This window comes from Salvelinus alpinus, chromosome 31 (genome assembly GCF_045679555.1).
Source record: "Salvelinus alpinus chromosome 31, SLU_Salpinus.1, whole genome shotgun sequence".
In the NCBI taxonomy this organism is placed as follows: domain Eukaryota; kingdom Metazoa; phylum Chordata; class Actinopteri; order Salmoniformes; family Salmonidae; genus Salvelinus; species Salvelinus alpinus.
This window is the reverse complement of record NC_092116.1, coordinates 15,317,066-15,335,566: the sequence shown is the minus strand read 5'-3', so window position 1 is coordinate 15,335,566 and position 18,501 is coordinate 15,317,066. Positions and strand designations below refer to the sequence as shown.

General features: G+C 48.0%; 1 long non-coding RNA gene and 1 pseudogene across 1 annotated transcript; both read left to right on the top strand.

Annotated features, from left to right (window-relative positions):
* Nucleotides 1-1,417: 1,417 nt before the first annotated feature.
* Nucleotides 1,418-2,852, top strand: LOC139561792 (uncharacterized). The gene is made up of 4 exons (XR_011672218.1): nt 1,418-1,607; nt 1,744-1,828; nt 1,932-2,500; nt 2,634-2,852. It is a non-coding gene; the product is annotated as an uncharacterized lncRNA (long non-coding RNA).
* Nucleotides 2,853-11,439: 8,587 nt separating this feature from the next.
* LOC139561037 (uncharacterized) lies at nt 11,440-15,968 on the top strand (annotated as a pseudogene).
* The last annotated feature ends 2,533 nt before the right edge of the window (nt 15,969-18,501 follow it).

The following is an 18,501-nucleotide window of genomic DNA, read 5'->3' as shown; positions in this document are numbered from 1 at the left end:
GTAGAAAGAATGATTTATTTCAGCTTCTATCCACATTCCCAATGGGTCATAAGTTTACATACACTCAATTAGTATTTGGTTACATTGCCTTTAAATTGTTTAACTTGGGTCAAACGTTTTGGATAGCCTTCCAGAGCTTCCCACAACAAGTTGGGTGAATTTTGGCCCATTCCTCCTGACAGAGCTGGTGTAACTGAGTAAGGTTTGTAGGCCTCCTTGCTCGCACACGCTTTTTCAGTTCTGCCCACACATTTTCTATAGGATTGAGGTCAGGGCTCTGTGATGGCCTCTCCAATACCTTGACTTTGTTGTCCTTAAGCCATTTCGCCACAACTTTGGAAGTATGCTTGGGGTCATTGTCCATTTGGAAGACCCATTTGCGACCAAGCTTTAACTTCCTGACTGATGTCTTGAGATGTTGCTTCAATATATCCACATCATTTTCCTCCTCATGATGCAATCTATTTTGTTCTAAACCTAAAGCTAAACCTTATAGCCCTAGCCCTAACCCTAAAGCTAACCCTATAGCCCTAGTCCTAACCCTTAAGATAACCCTATAGCCCTAGTTCTAACCCTTAAGATAACCATATAGCCCAAATCCTAACACTAAATCTAGCCCTAGTCCTAACCCTTAAGATAACCATATAGCCCTAGTTCTAACCCTAAAGCTAACCTATAGCCCTAGTCCTAAAACTTAAGATAACCATATAGCCATAGTTCTAACCCTAAAGCTAACCTATAGCCCTAGTTCTAAAGCTAACCTTATAGCCCTAGTCCTAACCCTTTAACTAACCCATAGCCCTAGTCCTAACCCTAAAGCTAACCCCATAGCCCTAGTCCTAACCCTAAAGCTAACCCCATAGCCCTAGTCCTAACCCTTAAACTAACCCTATAGCCCTAGTCCTAACCCTAAAGCTAACCCTATAGCCCCAGTCCTAACCCTTAAGCTAACCCCATAGCCCTAGTCCTAACCCTTAAACTAACCCTATAGCCCTAGTCCTAACCCTAAAGCTAACCCTATAGCCCCAGTCCTAACCCTAAAGCTAACCCTATAGCCCTAGTTCTAACCCTTAAACTAACCCTATAGCCCTAGTCCTAACCCTAAAGCTAACCCTATAGCCCTAGTCCTAACCCTAAAGCTAACCCTATAGCCCTAGTTCTAACCCTAAAGCTAACCCGATAGCCCTAGTCCTAACCCTAAAGCTAACCCTATAGCCCTAGTCCTAACCCTAAAGCTAACACTATAGGCCTAGTCCTAACCCTAAAGATAACCCAATCCCGGCTGTAGCTACAGCTACAAAGGTAGACAGGTCTTTTCAGATACAGGCCTTATAGCTCATCATCAAAGCCTGCAGTTCTGTCTGGGTGTCAGAGCTACTAACCAATAATATCAGGTCATCTCTGGCTCCAGCCTTTTAGTTCCTGTCACCTCACACTGTGGTTGATTCTCGTCATCTTTCTAATGTCAGTTAGACCATGAAGAACAAACTGCAAGAAAGGGGCAAAACTGACGCCTATAAAGGAATATTTTCACACGTTTGAGGCAAACTCTGATACAGCAACATACTGCGGTTGAAGCCTATTCAGGATGGACTTTGGAGAAAAAGGTACATTCATTAAGACTATTGTATTTAGTTTAACTTGAAAATATGGTTAATTTATGTACAAATCATTTAGGTACAGTTTAAAAACCTCCTGATTTGTACGACAGCTAATCCCTTTTCTCTCACTCTTATCTGACAGACAAGATGACCAGTATACACATTAGAAGGACAATGATGAAACTCTGTCTGTTATATGAAGAACATCTATCTGTTATTCCAAACAGGTAAAGCTAGGGGTAATAAGAAAACAGACATTTTGAGGTCTTACAGTACATGTATGAACTATGATATGTGGATTCTTTATTAATATAAATATTTATCTTTCAGCTTTGTCTCTTGCTGTTGTTGTCACTCAGTCTGATGTTTGGAGCACCTTCACTCTTGGAGACACAGCTGATTTGGAATGCTTCATCACTGTGTATGACGATGGCAGGACAAGCCCCAGATGTTATCTCTGTATTATCACTGCAATTTTCTTCGGAGAGTTTGACAAAAAGCTTTGCTTTCCTACAAGGAAGTGTGGCACCAGATTTGTGGAAAAGCTGCAGATTCCAGGACCCAGCATGTTGTACAATAGTCTGTGTCTGAGTCAGTCTAGCCAGGAGACTCTGTGACTTTGAACTGTGCAATACACATTGAGACCTGTGCAAGAGAACACAGTGTCTATTGGTTCAGACATGGCTCAGGAGAATCCCATCCAGGAATCATTTACACCCATGGAGACAGGAGTGATCAGTGTCAGAAGAAGAGCCCTGAGGCTGGGTCTCCTACACAGAGCTGTGTCTACAACCTCCCCAAGAGGAACCTCAGCCTCTCTGATGCTGGGACTTACTCTTGTGCTGTGGCCTGATGTGGGGAGATACTGTTTGCGAACAGGACCAAGCTGGATGTTGAAGGTAGCTAACATTTCTTAACCCTTATGCTGTTATTAGAAAGACATTAACATTACAGTTAATGATTGATAACATGTTTTCGGCTGCTGCCCAACGCACTATAGTGGAGTGATAGAGTATATTTAATATCTTTCAGATGGTGACGTTGATCCACAGATGAGAATCCTGGTCCTTCTTTCCATCATAAGAACTGGAGTTCTCCTCTGTTGTCCTACCATCTTCATCATCATTTACACCACCAGGGAATAGATAAAGCTAAGGCCAATATCAATAGAACGTATGTTACTTGCTTTCACCAAATCCCTGTGTATGCACTTATTGTATTAGCATGAATAAATAGCACTGTGAACACTGATACTGACTTACGTCATTCTGTTTGAGGGAATGGGTCAGAGGTTTTCATGAAGGAAAATAGTTGATCAAACTATTGAGATGACACCCAATACTTTAGGTTTTGGGGAATGTTTTTAGATTGTTTGTATTCCTCACATACTTCGCACATCTGACTGAGCGGCAGGGGTCAGGTGTTTATCATCCAGATGAAGAGTGTGAAAAGAGCATGTGTGGTTTTGATGCACTGAGAGGTGTGGTGAGCCCTGAAGGCCAGTCTTCCTGTTGTGCAGGTTGTTTGTCTTCAGCAGAGAGAGGGTGACACATGATATGTCTATTCTCTCCATCTCACATCATTGTCAACAGCCCCTCAAATCACCCACGCGTTTCTACTTACACATGCTACATGGTGGAAAATTGACCATGTTCTTTTGAGCAGGCACACCCTTAGAAAAAAAGGTGCTACCTAGAACCAAAAAGGGTTATTTGGCTGTCACATCGGAGCTCCTTTTGAAAAACCCTTTTTGGTTCCAGGTAGAACATTTTCAACAAAGAAATGTATTGGGTGGGTGGGCAGAGAGGAGATATATATATATATCCCCCAGTGTTAGACTGAGAGGCCCAGTGATGTTCACCTCGGCAGGTCTCACTCATCACTGAGCTGCTCCTCCCTGTCACTCACACCACAGGAAGTGATGCCTTCCTCACTGGCCCCTCCTCTACCTCAGACTCCAATCATATTCTCCTTATAAGGCAACTAGCTGCTTTTCAGAATAGGGGGCTGTGATCAGTGGAGTCAAGACAGGAAATACTAAGTGGCGAATAACAGTTTTAATTAAAATATTTTTATGAAGTAATCAATGTAATACAATTGTCCTATGCTAGGTACTTTGTCCTTTACGGCCAACTTATTAAATAATAACCAATTCACTAATAAACACAACAGAGAACTAACTAAACCATGAAATACAATTATAATATACACAGCCACCCTTTGCCTTGATGACAGCTTTGCACACTCTTGGCATTCTCTCAACCAGTAGTCACCTGGAATGCAATTCAATTAACAGGTGTGCCTTGTTAAATGTGAACTGGTGGAATTTCTTTCCTTCTTAATGCGTTTGAGCCAAATGTTTATTTTGTGACAAGGTAGGGGTGGTATACAGAAGAGAGCCCTATTTGGTAAAAGACCAAGTCCATATTACAGCAAGAACAGCTCAAATACGCAAAGAGAAACGACAGTCCATCATTATTTTAAGGCATGAAGGTCCGTCATATTGGAAACGTTCAAGAACTTTGAATTTTCTACAATGCAGTCGCAAAAACCATCAAGCACTATGATGAAACTGGCTCTCATGAGGACCGCCACAGGAAAAGGCTGGTATTAAAGGCTGGTTACCTCTGCTGCAGAGGATAAGTTCATTAGAGTTACCAGCCTCATAAATTGCAGCCCAAATAAATGCTTCACAGAGTTCAAGTAACACACACACCTCAACATTAACTGTTCAGAGGAGACGGTGTGACTCAGTCCTTCATGGTCGAATTGCTGCAAATTAACTTATCCTTTGGTCTGGAGCCCAAATTGGAGATTTTTGGTTCCAACAGCCGTGTCTTTGTGAGATGCGGTGTGGGTGAACGGATGATCTCCGCATGTGTATTTCCCACCGTAAACCATGGAGGAGGAGGTGTTATGGTGTGGTGTTGCTTTGCTGGTGACACTGTCTGTGATTTATTTAGAATTCAAGGCACAGTTAAACAGCATGGCTACCGCAGCATTTTGCAGCGATACACCATCCCATCTGGTTTGGGCTTAGTAGGACTATCATTTGATTTTCAACAGGACAATGACCCAACACACCTCCAGGCTGTGTAAGGGCTATTTTACCAAGAGGCTATCTCTGCAGTAGATTGCAACTCCTCCCCCTTTGGCAGTTCTATCTTGATGGAAAATGTTATAGTTGGGTATGGAAATCTCAGAATTTTTGGTGGCCTTCCTAAACCAGGATTCAGACACGTCAAGGAGATCAGGGTTGGCAGAGTGTGCTAAAGCAGCGAGTAAAACAAACTTAGGGAGGAGGCTTCTGATGTTGACATACCCAAACAGTTCGAACTTCAATTTTTTTTTTTTTATCTCTCCAGAAATAAGTCTCTCACTGCTATCGACCCCCCTCCACTCCCAGCTGTGCCCTGGACACCATTTGTGAATTGATCGCCCCCCATCTGGCTTCAGAGTTTGTTCTGTTAGGTGACCTAAACTGGGATATGCTTAACACCCCGGCAGTCCTACAATCTAAGCTAGACGCCCTCAATCTCACACAAATCATCAAGGAACCCACCAGGTACAACCCTAAATCCGTAAACATGGGCACCCTCATAGACATTATCCTGACCAACTTGCCCTCCAAATACACCTCTGCTGTCTTCAATCAGGATCTCAGCAATCACTGCCTCATTGCCTGTATCCGCTACGGGTCCGCGGTCAAACGACCACCCCTCATCACTGTCAAACGCTCCCTAAAACACTTCTGTAAGCAGGCCTTTCTAATTGACCTGGCCCGGGTATCCTTTAAGGATATTGACCTCATCCCGTCAGTTGAGGATGCCTGGTCATTCTTTAAAAGTAACTTCCTCACCATCTTAGATAAGCATGCCCCGTTCAAAAAATGCAGAACTAAGAACAAATATAGCCCTTGGTTCACTCCAGACCTGACTGCCCTCGACCGGCACAAAAACATCCTGTGGCGGACTGCAATAGCATCGAATAGTCCCCGCGATATGCAACTGTTCAGGGAAGTCAGGAACCAATACACGCAGTCAGTCAGGAAAGCAAAGGCTAGCTTTTTCAAGCAGAAATTTGCATCCTGTAGCTCTAATTCCCAAAAGTTCTGGGACACTGTAAAGTCCATGGAGAACAAGAGCCCCTCCTCCCAGCTGCCCACTGCACTGAGGCTAGGTAACACGGTCACCACCGATAAATCCATGATATTCGAAAACTTCAACAAGCATTTCTCAACGGCTGGCCATGCCTTCCACCTGGCTACTCCAACCTCGGCCTACAGCTCCGCCCCCTCCCCCCCCGCAGCTACTCGCCCAAGCGTCCCCAGCTTCTCCTTTACCCAAATCCAGATAGCAGATGTTCTGAAAGAGCTGCAAAACCTGGACCCATACAAATCAGCTGGGCTTGACAATCTAGACCCTCTATTTCTGAAACTATCCGCCGCCATTGTCGCAACCCCTATTACCAGCCTGTTCAACCTCTCTTTCATATCGTCTGAGATCCCCAAGGATTGGAAAGCTGCCGCGGTCATCCCCCTCTTCAAAGGCGGAGGCACCCTGGACCCAAACTGTTACAGACCTATATCCATCCTGCCCTGCCTATCTAAGGTCTTCAAAAGCCAAGTTAATAAACAGATCACTGACCATCTCGAATCCCACCGTACCTTCTCCGCTGTGCAATCCGGTTTCCGAGCCGGTCACGGGTGCACCTCAGCCACGCTCAAGGTACTAAATGATATCATAACCGCCATCGATAAAAGACAGTACTGTGCAGCTTCATCCCCTTACTTAGTAGACCAGTATCTCTACTTGCACATGATCATCTGATGATTTATCACTCCAGTGTTAATCTGCTAAATTGTAATTATTCGCTCCTATGGCCTATTTATTGCCTACCTACTCATGCCTTTTGCACACAATGTATATAGACTCATTTTTTCCCCCTACTGTGTTATTGACTTGTTTATTGTTTACTCCATGTGTAACTCTGTGTTGTTGTCTGTTCACACCGCTATGCTTTATCTTGGCCAGGTCGCAGTTGAACAAAAGATAACAAAACGACAAACGAACAGTTCTGCAAGGTGCAATACACAAAACAGAAAACAACTACCCACAAACACAGGTGGGAACAGGCTACCTAAGTATGGTTCTCAATCAGAGACAACGATTGACAGCTGCCTCTGATTGGGAACCATACCAGGCCAAACACATAGAAATACAACACACAGAACAAAACATAGAATGCCCACCCCAACTCACGCCCTGACCAACCAAAATAGAGACATAAAAAGGATCTCTAAGGTCAGGGCGTGACAGTACCCCCCCCAAAGGTGCGGACTCCGTCCGCAAAACCTGAACCTATAGGGGAGGGTCTGGGTGGGCATTTCACCGCGGTGGCGGCTCTGGTGCGGGACGTAGACCCCGCTCCACCTCTGGCTTGGCCCACTTAGGTGGCGCCTCTAGAGCGGGGACCCTCGCCACCGACCCCGGACTGGGGACCCTAGCAGCGGGCCCCAGACAGGAGGGCGACTCTGGCAGCTCCGGACAGGAGGGCGACTCTGGCAGCTCCGGACAGGAGGGAGACTCTGGCAGCTCCGGACAGGAGGGAGACTCTGGCAGCTCCGGACAGGAGGGAGACTCTGGCAGCTCCGGACAGGAGGGAGACTCTGGCTGCTCCGAACAGGAGGGAGACTCTGACTGTCGCTGGAGGCTCCGGACTAGAGGGCGTCGCTGGAGGCTCCAGACTAGAGGGCGACGCTGGAGGCTCCAGACTAGAGGGCGACGCTGGAGGCTCCGTACTAGAGGGTGACGCTGGAGGCTCCGGACTAGAGGGTGACGCTGGAGGCTCCGGATTAGAGGGCGTCGCTGGAGGCTCCGAACTAGAGGGCGACGCTGGAGGCTCCGGACTAGAGGGCGACGCTGGAGGCTCCGGACTAAAGGGCGTTGCTGGAGGCTCCGTACTGACGGGTGACACTGGAGGCCTCGTGCCATAACTCCTCACTGGAGGCTTCGTGCCATGGATCCTCACTGGAGGCTTCGTGCCATGGATCATCACTGGAGGCTTTGTGCCATGGATCATCACTGGAGGCTTCGTGCCATGGATCACCACTGGAGGCTTCTTGCCATGGATCATCACTGGAGGCTTCGTGCCATGGATCATCACTGGAGGCTTCGTGGCATGGATCACCACTGGAGGCTTCGTGCCATGGATCATCACTGGAGGCTTCGTGCCATGGATCACCACTGGAGGCTTCGTGCCATGGATCATCACTGGAGGCTTCATGCCATGGATCACCACTGGAGGCTTCTTGCCATGGATCATCACTGGAGGCTTCGTGCCATGGATCATCACTGGAGGCTTCGTGCCATGGATCATCACTGGAGGCTTCTTGCCATGGATCATCACTGGAGGCTTCGTGCCATGGATCACCACTGTAGGCTTCTTGCCATGGATCATCACTGGAGTGGAGAGACACACAGGAGGCCTGGCTCTGGGAGAAGGCACAGGACTCACCAGGCTGGGGAGACATGCAGGAGGGTTAGGGCTTAGCTGTTGTCGGAAGAAGGAGAAGACCAAGGTGCAGCGTGGTAAGTATTCATAATACTTAATAAATACGAATACTTGAACAAAAAACAACAAAATGACAAACAAACAGTTCTGCAAGGTGCAATACACAAAACAGAAAACAACTACCCACAAACACAGGTGGGAACAGGCTACCTAAGTATGGTTCTCAATCAGAGACAACGATTGACAGCTGCCTCTGATTGGGAACCATACCAGGCCAAACACATAGAAATATAACACACAAAAAAATACATAGAATGCCCACCCCAACTCACACCCTGACCAACCAAAATAGAGACATAAAAAGGATCTCTAAGGTCAGGGCGTGACACCTGCTTTCACTGAAACAGGCCCAGATCCACACCTTTTGCTTGAAGAAAAGACGTCGGAAAAGAGGCCGCAGATCGGGCACCCTTCTGAGAATCCGGAGGCGAGCGAGTAAACTCCCATTGCCTTCTATTATTCTTGATAACGTGCAATCATTGTAAAATAAATTGATGACCTACGATTAAGATTATCCTACCGACAGGACATGAAACACTGTAACAACTTATGTTTCACAGAGACGTGGCTGAACGAACATACGGACAATATAGAGCAAGCAGGATTTTCCATGCACCGGCAGAACAGAGACACTCCCTCTGGTAAGACGAGGGGTGAGGGTGTGTCTTTTTGTCAATAACAGCTGGTGCACGATGTCTAATATTAAAGAAGTCTTGAGGTATTGCTCGCTTGAGGTAGAGTACCTTATGATAAGCTGTAGACCACACTATCTACCAAGAGAGTTCTCATCTGTATTATTCGTAGCCATCTATTTACCACCACAAAGTGAAGCTGGCACTAAGACCGCTCTCAACCAACTCTATCAGGCCATAAGCAGAGAGGAAAGTGCTCACCCAGAAGCGGCGCTCTTAGTGGCCGGGGACACAGAGATGTATTCATAGCTGTCCCCAGCCCTACATTTGACAAATCTGACCATAATTCTATCCTCCTGATTCCTGCTTACAAGCAAAAACTAAAGCGGGAAGTACCAGTGACCCGCTCAATACGGAAGTGGTCAGATGACGTGGATGCTACACTACAGGACTGTTTTGCTAGCACAGACTAGAATATGTTACAGGATTCATCCATTGGCATTGAGGAATACACCACCTCAGTCATTGGCTTCATCAATAAGTGCATCGATGTCGTCATCCCCACAGTGACTGTACGTACATATCCCAACCTGAAGCCATGGATTACAAGCAACATCCGCATCGAGCTAAAGGCTAGAGCTGCCACTTTCAAGGAGCGGGAGACTAATCCGGACTTTTATAAGAAATCCCGCAATGCCGTCAGACGAACCATCAAACAAACAAAGCATCAGTACAGGATGAAGATTGAATTCTACCACACCGGCTCTGAATCTCGTCGCAAGTGACAGGGCTTGAAAACGATTACAGACTACAAAGGGAAACCCAGACGCGAGCTGGCCAGTGACGCGAGCCTATCAGACGAGTTAAATGCCTTTTATGTTCGCAACAACACGTCTGTGTTACGAGAATTATGTTCTCAATGTTCAGAAACTGAACTTCAATTGAACTACTCGGTCTGTTACTAAGAATTTGTAAGATTCTTGTTGAAATGAAACAGACAGAGGCCAGTCTACAATATTCAGAAACGTTTATTTACGAGAGCTCTGCTTATCATTTCCTGTACATTGGTTTATATACCTCTCATTTCGTCATAAATGTCCCTCCTCCTCTCAGACAATGACAATATAGTTCACAAGTCTTCTCCTACTCATACATTGCTTATCCCATCCTGCCACCTGTTATACAATCTACTACAAGCCCAAGGTTTCTCCCCTCCCTGGGTGGGGAGACTTCCTTCCCTGTTATCAGTTCCACAGTGGTCACAAGTTGTCTGCCACAGTTCCTTGTCTTCTTATGGACAAACATTCATCATTATACAGAGACAGGGTAGAATTCTGTTAGATATAGTCCTATCATTACTTTAAATGTATACATCATTTAGTCATTATACATAAAATTCATAACAGTCTGCCACACTGATCCTCAACACGGGGGCCCCTCAGGGGTGTGTACTTAGTCCCCTCCTGTATTCCCTGTTCACCCACGACTGCGTAGACAAACACGACTCCAACACCATCATTAAGTTTGCTGACGACACAACAGTGATAGACCTGATCACCGACAACGATGAGGCGGCCTGTAGGGAGGAGGTCAGGGAACTGGCAGTGTGGTCCCAGGACAACAACATCTCCCTCAATGTGAGCAAGCCTAAGGAGCTGATCATGGACTACAGGAAAAGGCCCCCATTAACATCGAAGGGGGCTGTAGTCGAGAGTTTCAAGTTCCTTGGTGTCCACATCACCAACGAACTATCATGGTCCAAACATACCAAGACAGATGTGAAGACGGCACGACAATACCTTTTCCCCCTCAGGAGACTGAAAAGATTTGGCATGGATCCCATGATCCTCAAAAAGTTCTACAGCTGCACCATCGAGAGCATCCTGACTGGTTGCATCACCGCCTGGTATGGCAACTGCTCGGCATCTGACCGTAAGGCGCTACAGAGGGTAGTGCGAACGGCCCAGGACATCACTGGGGCCAAGCTTCCTGTCATGCAGGACCTATATAATAGGCGGTGTCAGAGAAAAGCCCATAAAATTGTCAGGGACTCCAGTCACTGACTTGGTACCGGTGCCCCCTGTATATAGCCTCGTTATTGTTATTCTTATTGTGTTACTTTTTATTTTAGTCTACATGGTAAATATTTTCTTCTTCTTGAACTGCACTGTTGGGTAAGTGCTTGTAAGTAAGCATTTCACGGTAAAGTCTGCACTTGTTGTATTCGGCGCATGTGACAAATAAAGTTTGATTTGATTTGAAAAGTGTAATTCTCACCTTTGCTGCATTACATTTGAAAGCATAGATCATGTAAGATAAACACAATAGCGTCAGCCCAACAGGAAGTTCAGCTCTGGCGTTCCGGTCTCTTGTAATCTGGGTTAGGTCAAGTCACAACAGGGGCACTTAGCCTACCTTCAGCATATCTTCCCTGTTCACTGCGAAAACACTGAAATGTACTGAAATGCTGAATGAGATACCGCAGAATCTATCTCAGAAACAAAATAACTTGTTTTGAGAAGTGTTGTTCTACAGAGGTAGACTGTTCTGTTCCACTCAAGACACAGGTTTTGAAGAAGATGACAGCTATCAGGATGTTCGCACCACTGTGCACATTTTTTATTCTTGGAGAGATGGGTATGTTTTATTTACTTTTATTGTGATGGCATGTTCAGTATACATTTTTTTACTCAGTCACTTTTAGCAATAGCCTTCATCAGGGAATATAATGATACAATACATTTTTCTTAAAACTCACAGACACTGAGGCATTCCAATCTTGCATTGTTATGTATATATAACAGTGAATATATTTGTGTAAGATGTTGTCTTTTCTTTTGTTGTAGTTCATGCATGAGCTGGGACTGAGCCCTCAGCAAAACAACAGGAGAGTGGTCTCATATCAGCCAATGTTGGGGACACAGTGACTTTGCAGCACTTCTATGAAGGCGACGTGGCCATGCATTTCTCCTGGTACAAGCAATCCTTTGGAGAAAAACCTCAGGTCATCTCAACCATGTATAAGTATGACAAGAGTCCTACATTTTACCCTGAGTTCAAGGGTAACCCTCAATTTTCAATGCAAAGCGGCCAAGGAATAAATCACCTCAGTATCTCAGACTCAATATCTCAGCTCGGATTCAGCCACGTACTACTTTGGGAGCGCTCACTCAAATGAGTTGGAATTTGGACAATTAATGTAAAAAGTCTATGTAAAAGGTACAGTCCTGAGAAAATTATTTTAATATTCCGTAAAATATTTTTAGAGAAAGTCTGAATTGGTAGACAAAGAGTAGTGATGAGTTAACCTAAGCAAACATCATTTTAGGATTTTTTATATCAGGTATTATCACATTGTGAAGATTCTCTCATTGAGTAAGAACACTTGAAACAGGAAAATTGTAGATAGTTAAGACAGATTTAATGACATTTTAAACCCTCTTTTCAGATTCATGCTCCAACAGCAAGACAGTTGTAGAGCAGCCTGTGTTTGAGTTAGTCCAGCAAAGAGACTCTGTGACTCTGAACTGTACAATACACACTGAGACCTCTGCAGGAGAACACAGTGTCTATTGGTTCAGACATGGCTCAGGAGAATCCCATCCAGGAATCATTTACAACAATGGAGACAGTAGTGATCAGTGTGAGAAGAGCCCTGATGCTGGGTCTCCTACACAGAGCTGTGTCTACAACCTCCCCAAGAGGAACCTCAGCCTCTCTGATGCTGGGACTTACTACTGTGATGTGGCCTCATGTGGGGAGATACTGTTTGGGAACGGGACCAAGCTGGACATTCAAGATAAACTTCTTATGCTCTTTTGTTCAAATTTCATAAACATTACATTTACGTACACAGTTGGTTATTATAAAAGAAAATGTGTTCTCAATGACTTCATTAACATTTTAGTCATTTGCCAGAACTATCCAGAGCAATTAGGGTTAAGCCGGCGACCCTAAACAACGACGCCGTAAAAGGGGCAAACGAAACGGTCTTCTGAGCAGGCTCCGGAGACAGGCACATCGCGCTCCACTCCCTAGCATACTACTCGCCAATGTCCAGTCTCTTGACAACAAGGTTGATGAAATCCGAGCAAGGGTAGCATTCCAGAGAGACATCAGAGACTGTAACGTTCTTTGCTTCACGGAAACATGGCTCACTCAAGAGACGTTAACGGAGTTGGTGCAGCCAGCTGGTTTCTTCACGCATCGCGCCGACAGAAACAAGCATCTAAGAAGAGGGGCGGGGGGGGGGGGGGGGGGGGGTATGCCTTATGATTAACGAGACGTGGTGTGATCATAACAACATACAGGAACTCAAGTAATTCTGTTCACCTGACTTAGAATTCCTCACAATCAAATGTCGACCACATTATCTACCAAGGGAATTCTCTTCGATTATAATCACAGCCGTATATATTCCCCCCCAAGCAGACACATCGATGGCCCTGAACGAACTTTATCTGACTCTATGTAAACTGGAAACCACACATCCTGAGGCTGCATTCATTGTAGCCGGGGATTTTAACAAGGCTAATCTAAAAACAAAACTCCCTAAATTCTATCAGCATATCGATTGCACAACCAGGGCTGGTAAAACCCTGGATCATTGTTATTGTAACGGTGCTCTAGCTCTTCCTCCTCCTCGGACGAGGAGAGGAGAGAAGGATCGGAGGACCAAAATGCAGCGGGTTGTGAATACATAATGATTTATTGACAAGACGAAAACGAACACGAACTACACTTGAAATGATACAAAATAACAAACGACGTAGACTGACCTAAACATGAGAACTTACATAGACACGAAGAACGTACGAACAGGAACAGACTACATACAAACCGAAACAGTCCCGTGTGGTGCGACATACACAGACACGGAAGACAATCACCCACAAACAAACAGTGAGAACAGCCAACCTATATATGATTCTCAATCAGAGGAAATGAATAACACCTGTCCCTGATTGAGAACCATATAAGGCTAATTAACCAACACACTCCCACATAGAACAAACAACACAGACTGCCCATCCCAACTCACGCCCTGACCAACTAAACACATACAAAACAATAGAAAACAGGTCAGGAACGTGACATAACCCCCCCCCCTCAAGGTGCGAACTCCGGACGCACCACCAAAAAGTCTAGGGGAGGGTCTGGGTGGGCATCAATCCACGGTGGCGGCTCAGGCTCTGGGCGTGGTTCCCACCCCACCATAGTCACTACCCGCTTTCGTAGCCTCCTCCAAATGGCCACCCTCCAAATTAACCCCACTGGATTAAGGGGCAGCACCGGACTAAGTGGCAGCACCAGGATAAGGGGCAGCACCAGGATAAGGGGCAGCACCAGGATAAGGGGCAGCTCCGGACTGAGGGACGGCAGCTCCGGACTGAGGGACGGCATCTCCGGACTGAGGGACGGCATCTCCGGACTGAGGGACGGCAGCTCCGGACTGGCTGGCGGATCCTGGCTGGCTGGCTCTGGCGGATCCTGGCTGGATGACGGCTCTGGCGGATCCTGGCTGGATGACGGCTCTGGTGGATCCTGGCTGGATGACGGCTCTGGCGGATCCTGGCTGGATGACGACTCTGGCGGATCCTGGCTGGATGACGGCTCTGGCGGATCCTGGCTGGTCATGGCTCGCTGACGGCTCTGGCTGGTCATGGCTCGCTGACGGCTCTGGCTGGTCATGGCTCGCTGACGGCTCTGGCTGATCCGGTCTGGCGGAAGGCTCTGGCTGATCCGGTCTGGCGGAAGGCTCTGGCTGATCCGGTCTGGCGGAAGGCTCTGGCTGATCCGGTCTGGCGGAAGGCTCTGGCTGATCCGGTCTGGCGGAAGGCTCTGGCTGATCCGGTCTGGCGGAAGGCTCAATACAGACGGGCAGTTCATGCGGCGCTTGGCAGACGGACAGTTCAGACAGCGTTGGGCAGACGGGCAGTTCAGGCGCCGTTGGGCAGACGGGCAGTTCAGGCGCCGCTTGGCAGACGGGCAGTTCAGGCGCCGCTTGGCAGACGGGCAGTTCAGGCGCCGCTTGGCAGACGGGCAGTTCAGGCGCCGCTTGGCAGACGGGCAGTTCAGGCGCCGTTGGGCAGACGGCAGACTCTGGCCGACTGAGACGCACTATAGGCCTGGTGCGTGGCGCCGGAACTGGAGGTACCGGGCTAAGGACACGCACCTTTAGGCTAGTGCGGGGAACAACAACAGGGCACACTGGACTCTCGATGCGCACTATAGGCCTGGTGCGTGGTACCGGAACTGGAGGTACCGGGCTGAGGGCACGCACCTCAGGGCGAGTGCGGGGAGAAGGAACAGTGCATACAGGGCTCTGGAGACGCACAGGTGGCTTAGTGCGTGGTGCCGGAACTGGAGGCACCGGGCCGGAGACACACACCACAGGAAGAGTGCGTGGAGGAGGAACTGGGCTCTGGAGACGCACAGGAAGCTTGGTGCGTGGTGTAGGCACTGATGGTACTGGGCTGGAGCGGGGAGGTGGTGCCGGAAATACCGGACCGTGCAGGCGTACTGGCTCCCTTGAGCATTGAGCCTGCCCAACCTTACCTGGTTGAATACTCCCCGTCGCCCGACCAGTGCGGGGAGGTGGAATAACCCGCACCGGGCTATGTAGGCGAACCGGGGACACCATGCGTAAGGCTGGTGCCATGTAAGCCGGCCCGAGGAGACGCACTGGTGGCCAGATATGTAGAGCCGGCTTCATGGCACTTGGCTCAATGCTCAATCTAGCCCTACCAGTGCGGGGAGGTGGAATAACCCGCACCGGGCTATGCACACGTACAGGAGACACCGTGCGCTCTACTGCGTAACACGGTGTCTGCCCGTACTCTCGCTCTCCACGGTAAGTACAGGGAGTAGGCGCAGGTTTCCTACCTGACTTCGCCACTCTCCCTTTAAACCCCCCCCCCCAATAAATTTTTGGGGTTTACTCACAGGCTTTTCGGGTTTCCAGCCACGTCTCCTTGCTGCCTCCTCAAACCACCGCTCCTGGGCTTTAGCTGCCTCCCTCTCTTCAATAGAGCGGCGATATGCCCCTGTCTGAGCCCAGGGTCCTTTTCCGTTCAATATTTCCTCCCATGTCCACGAGTCCTGGTTTCCTTGTTGCGCTCTCCCCCGTCGCTTGGTCCTAGGTTGGTGGGTGATTCTGTAACGGTGCTCTAGCTCTTCCTCTTCCTCGGACGAGGAGAGGAGAGAAGGATCGGAGGACCAAAATGCAGCGGGTTGTGAATACATAATGATTTATTGACAAGACGAAAACGAACATGAACTACACTTGAAATGATACAAAATAACAAACGACGTAGACTGACCTAAACATGAGAACTTACATAGACACAAAGAACGCACGAACAGGAACAGACTACATACAAACCGAAACAGTCCCGTGTGGTGCGACATACACAGACACGGAAGACAATCACCCACAAACAAACAGTGAGAACAGCCAACCTATATATGATTCTCAATCAGAGGAAATGAATAACACCTGTCCCTGATTGAGAACCATATAAGGCTAATTAACCAACACACTCCCACATAGAACAAACAACACAGACTGCCCATCCCAACTCACGCCCTGACCAACTAAACACATACAAAACAATAGAAAACAGGTCAGGAACGTGACAGTTATTCTAACTTCCGCGACGCATATAAGGCCCTCCCCCGCACTCCTTTCGGAAAAGCTGACCACGACTCCATTTTGTTGCTTCCAGCCTACAAACAGAAACTAAAACAAGACGCTCCCGCACTAAGGTCTGTTCAACGCTGGTCCGACCAAACTGATTGCACGCTTCAAGACTGCTTCGATCACGTGGATTGGGATGTGTTCCGCATTGCGTCCAACAACAACATTGACGAATACGCTGATTCGGTGAGCGAGTTCATTAGAAAGTGCATCGGCGACATTATACCCACAGCAACGATTAAAACATTCCCAAACCAGAAACCGTGGATTGATGGCAGCATTCGCGCGAAACTGAAAGCGCGAACCACTGCTTTTAACCAGGGCAAGGTGACCGGAACATGACCGAATACAAACAGTGTAGCTATTCCCTCCGCAAGGCAATCAACAAGCTAAGTGCCAGTATAGAGACAAAGTAGAGTCGCAATTCAACAGCTCAGACACAAGAGGTATGTGGCAGGGTCTACAGTCAATCCCTGATTACAAAAAGAAAACCAGCCCCGCCGCGGACCAGGATGTCTTGCTCCCAGACAGACTAAATAACTTTTTTGCTCGCTTTGAGGACAATACAGTGCCACTGACACGGCCCGCTACCAAAACCTGCGGGCTCTCCTTCACTGCAGCCGAGGTGAGTAAAACATTTAAACGTGTTAACCCTCGCAAGGCTGCAGGCCCAGACGGCATTCCCAGCCGCGTCCTCAGAGCATGCGCAGACCAGCTGGCTGGTGTGTTTACGGACATATTCAATCAATCCTTATCCCAGTCTGCTGTTCCCACATGCTTCAAGAGTGCCACCATTGTTCCTGTTCCCAAGAAAGCTAAGGTAACTGAGCTAAACGACTACCGCCCCGTAGCACTCACTTCCGTCATCATGAAGTGCTTTGAGAGACTAGTCAAGGACCATATCACCTCCACCCTACCTGACACCCTAGACCCACTCCAATTTGCTTACCGACCCAATAGGTCCACAGACGACGCAATCGCAACCACACTGCACACTGCCCTAACCCATCTGGACAAGAGGAATACCTATGTGAGAATGCTGTTCATCGACTACAGCTCAGCATTTAACACCATAGTACCCTCCAAACTCGTCATCAAGCTCGAGACCCTGGGTCTCGACCCCGCCCTGTGCAACTGGGTACTGGACTTCCTGACGGGCCGCCCCAGGTGGTGAGGGTAGGTAACAACATCTCCACCCCGCTGATCCTCAACACTGGGGCCCCACAAGGGTGTGTTCTGAGCCCTCTCCTGTACTCCCTGTTCACCCACGACTGCGTGGCCATGCACGCCTCCAACTCAATCATCAAGTTTGCGGACGACACTACAGTGGTAGGCTTGATTACCAACAACGACGAGACGGCCTACAGGGAGGAGGTGAGGGCCCTCGGAGTGTGGTGTCAGGACAATAACCTCACACTCAACATCAACAAAACAAAGGAGATGATTGTGGACTTCAGGAAACAGCAGAGGGAGCACCCCCCTATCCACATCGACGGGACAGTAGTGGAGAGGGTAGTAAGTTTTAAGTTCCTCAGCGTACACATCACGGACAAACTGAATTGGTCCACCCACACAGACAGCGTTGTGAAGAAGGCGCAGCAGCGCCTCTTCAACCTCAGGAGGCTGAAGAAATTCGGTTTGTCACCAAAAGCACTCACAAACTTCTACAGATATACAATCGAGAGCATCCTGTCGGGCTGTATCACCGCCTGGTACGGCAACTGCTCCGCCCACAACCGTAAGGCTCTCCAGAGGGTAGTGAGGTCTGCACAACGCATCACCGGGGGCAAACTACCTGCCCTCCAGGACACCTACACCACCCGATGTCACAGGAAGGCCATAAAGATCATCAAGGACAACAACCACCCGAGCCACTGCCTGTTCACCCCGCTATCATACAGAAGGCGAGGTCAGTACAGGTGCATCAAAGCAGGGACCGAGAGACTGAAAAACAGCTTCTATCTCAAGGCCATCAGACTGTTAAATAGCCACCACT